This window comes from Phalaenopsis equestris, unplaced genomic scaffold (assembly GCF_001263595.1).
Source record: "Phalaenopsis equestris unplaced genomic scaffold, ASM126359v1 Scaffold209623, whole genome shotgun sequence".
In the NCBI taxonomy this organism is placed as follows: domain Eukaryota; kingdom Viridiplantae; phylum Streptophyta; class Magnoliopsida; order Asparagales; family Orchidaceae; genus Phalaenopsis; species Phalaenopsis equestris.
Genome location: NW_018228775.1, coordinates 1 through 4,287, shown reverse-complemented (window position 1 = coordinate 4,287; position 4,287 = coordinate 1). Strand labels below are relative to the sequence as shown.

At 37.7% G+C, this 4,287-nt stretch overlaps 1 non-coding gene across 1 annotated transcript; it reads right to left on the bottom strand.

Annotated features, from left to right (window-relative positions):
* On the bottom strand, positions 1-85 carry TRNAM-CAU. The gene is given in 2 exon segments: positions 1-36; positions 48-85. It is a non-coding gene; the product is annotated as a tRNA-Met (tRNA).
* Between the last annotated feature and the right edge of the window lie 4,202 nt (positions 86-4,287).

Here is a 4,287-nt window from a genome sequence, read left to right as displayed (position 1 = left end):
TGGGGTGAGAGAGGCTCGAACTCTCGACCTCAGGATCACTCAGAAGCTATGAGACCTACGCGCTAGCCAACTGCGCCACCACCCCATATGAACTGTGAATTAATTATGTTTTAAATTAATATAACTTCTCTTTTTAAATGTATTTTATGTAATTAAAATAATGCTTCATGAAAATAAAACAAATACACTGTAATTTTATATTATTAATGATTAATGTGCAAATTATAAGGTAAATTCATTTCAAATTATATTAATCATTAATTAGTAATTTAATAAGTTAAGAAAACATTAATTATAATATTATTAACAAATAAATAATTAGCATAAAATAAATAAAGGGAAGGGCTCTTGAGTGGCATTATATATTAATGTCATTTTTGAAAGGCTTAATTGTAATAAAGTTAAAACACCATATGTAGCGAGGGAACTAACATCAATTATTATTAGTTTTTTAGTTTTTATTATTTTTTATTTTTTTATTTTTTTCAAAGCAGCCTTTGATGTTGCCATTTTATTTAATTTTCTTTTTATCTTGCCCCCTCAAAAGCCCTTTTAGGTTCATTTAATGCGCAATGACTAATTAACAATTGTTATGTCATTGATCTTGATTTTCTATGTATTATTGTTGAGAAATTAGGGCGAAGAAAAATAGGAATCGACACAAATCCAGAAGAACACGCAGAGATTTACGAGGTTCGGCAAAGATGCATACATTCTCGGGAGCAGGGCGATGACTTCCCTTTTCAATATTCAGAAAAGAGTGCAGAATACAAGATTCAACATCTCAGAGTCTCGGAGAGTCTCCTAGGGTTACAAACAATACATATATATAACCATATAGTACAATATGTAATTACTTAAATTATTCATGTACCAAACCGCGGGGTGTTGCCCCTACACCCCCAACCCACATAATGAAACTCCCCTGATTGGACAGATCCTTTCGCTCCACTCCACTCATGGGCTCCTCTCTGCTCCATCATCTGTCTTATTTATGGTATATGAGTCATACCTAACAAATCTTCACCTTGACTAATATCTAGCCCCTTTAAGAGAAATGCATACACCCAACAAATCTCCACCTTGGCGAATGTCCATATGTATTATTGTTGAGAAATTAGGGCGAAGAAAAATAGGAATCGACACAAATCCAGAAGAACACGCAGAGATTTACGAGGTTCAGCAAATATGCCTACATTCTCGGGAGCAGGGCGATGACTTCCCTTTTCAATATTCAGAAAAGAGTACAGAATACAAGATTCAACATCTCAGAGTCTCGGAGAGTCTCCTAGGGTTACAAACAATACATATATATAACCATATAGTACAATATGTAATTACTTAAATTATTCATGTACCAAACCGCGTGTTGTTGCCCCTACACCCCCAACCCACACAATGAAACTCCCCTGATTGGACAGATCCTTCCGCTCCACTCCACTCATGGGCTCCTCTCTGCTCCAGCATCTGTCTTATTTATGGTATATGGCCATACCTAACAAATCTCCACCTTGACTAATATCTAGCCCCTTTAAGAGAAATGCATACACCCAACAAATCTCCACCTTGGCGAATGTCCAACTCCAATGCATATACCCAACAAATCTCCACCTTGGCGAATGTCCAGCTCCTCCATAGGAGAAATACATATACCTAACAAATCTTCACCTTAGCGAATATCAGCCCCTTAGGAGAAATATGTCATGAAAGTTCTCGCATGGTACACCTGGTTCTTAGCCAGATAAGTAGCACTCTGACTGTCACAATGCAACTGAACTCCACCTTGCTCAACGCTAGTTTCTTTACTAGCCCAGCAAGCCATAAGACTTATTTTGCACCTTCAACTACTGCAATGTACTCAACTTCAGTTGTAGATAATGTCATAATAGACTGAATTGTTGATTTCCAACATATAGGCCCTCCACCAAGAGTAAACATATACCCAGTTATAGACCTTTTGTCATCCAAATCACCAACATAGTCAGAATCAACATACCCTACAACTGAAGGATCATCCTGCTGACTGCCAAAAATAATTCCATGTCCTACAGTACCCTTCAGATACCTAGAAATCCACTTGACAGCTTCCCAATGTCGCCTTCCATGTCTAGCCATGTATTTGCATACTTGACTAACAACAAAAGCTAAATCAAAACGAGTACATACCATTGCATACATCAGGCAGCCAACTGCACTGACATATGGAACCTTTGCCATGTCTTCGATTTCTGTATCTGTCTTAGGAAACAGTTCAGAAGAAAGCATAAAATGATTTGCTAATGAAGTGCTCACAGGCTTTGCTTTGCTCATCTCAAACCTTTCCAACACTTTCTCAACATAACCTCGTTGAGATAAACATAATTGTCTTGAGTCTCTGTCTCGATGAATCTCCTTTCCAAAAATCTTCTTCGTAGGACCCAAGTCTTTCATGTCAAATTCTTGGATCAATAAAACTTTCAAACCACGGACATCATTCATATTCTTTGCAACAATCAATAGATCATCGACATACAAAAACAAAAAAATAATAGAACGATCATCAAGGCTCTTCACATAAACACAACAATCATACTCACATCTCTTGTAGCCAATCTGAATCATATAGGAGTCAAATTGCTTGTATCATTGTCTTGGAGACTGTTTCAACCCATATAGTGATTTCTTTAACCTACAAACCAGATGCTCCTGTCCAGGTTGAGTGAACTCTTCTGGCTGCTCCATGTAAATCTGCTCCTCCAGATCACCATGCATAAAAGCAAATTTAACATCCATCTGCTCGAAATGCAAATCCCAAATGACTGCTAATGCAAGCACTGCCCTGATTGAAGTATGTCTGACCACAGAAGAAAAGATTTCATAATAATTTATCCCCTTCTACTGTAAAAATCTCTTTGCAACCAGTCGAGCCTTGAACTTTTCCCCTTCTTTTTTTGATATTGCTGGTTTCTTTTTGTACACTCACTTACACAGAATAGCCTTCTTTCCCTCAAGAAGCTAAACTAGCTCCCATGTGCGATTTTTCTGCAAAGACTCCATCTCCTCAACAATTGCACTTATTCATTTTTCTTCCTCCTGGCTAGTGATAGCTCCTTTAAAAGTGGTTGGATCATCGCTGCTGATGAGAAGTGCACAAGAGACCATGTCTTCATAACCCAATATGCTGGGAGGCCTTATATTGATGCGTCTCTATCTGTCTTTGGCTAGATTATAATTCTGCAGATCATCTGAAATGGAATCACCAGGTGTCAGATTTGAACCTTCAACTCTCTCAGTTGTTTTTGGATGTTGTTCTAAATTCATATGTATTGCATATGAACTGAAATTGTTTCCTGACACCTTGTCTTGATTCTACTATAACATGGATTGTTCATCAAAAACTACATCTCTGTTGATCGCCATTTTCTTTGCAATCGGATCGCAAAACTTGTATCCTTTCACACTTTTCCTACAGCCTAGAAAGATGCACTTCTTTGATTTTACATCAAGTTTCAATCTTTCATCTCCAGGTACATGCACATAAGCAGGACAACCAAAAATCCGTAAACGATCAAATTTAATTAGATTACCTGTCCATACCTCTTCTGCGACCTTGCCACCCAATGATGCCCGAGGTGATCTATTGATGAGATAACATGTCATATTCACAGTATCTGCCCAGAAACTCTTAGAAAGCCCTGCATTCAGTCTCAAGCATCATGCATTTTCAGTTAAGGATCTATTTATCATTTTTGCCACATCATTCTGATGTGATGTTTTGCACACTGAAAAATGCCTTTGAATCTCATGCTCCTCACAAAACTTCTGAAACTGTAAATTTGTGTACTCTGTGTCATTACCGAATCTCAAATACTTCATCTTTCTGCCAGTTTGGTTCTCCACCTCAGCTTTCCACAGCTTGAATTTAAAGAAGACTTCAGATTTTTGCATCAAGAAATACACCCAAACTCTCTTGGAAAAATCATCAATAAAGGTAACAAACTACTGAGATCCTCCTAATGACGATTCCCTGGTAGGGCCCCATACATCAGAATGCACATAATCAAGAATCCCTTCAGTTTTATGTTTTCTAGTCATAAAACTGACTAGTCTGTTTTCCAAGAACACATAACTTACAAAGATCGAGCTTGCAGCTTTTAACGCCTTTCTTCTATGCAATTCTATCATCCCACGTTCACTGATATGACCCAGACACATATGTCATAGCTTTGTACTATCATCATCCGACTACACAGAATGAACTCAACATACAACCGTACTTCCCAACAGTTTGTAGATATTGCATGCAGT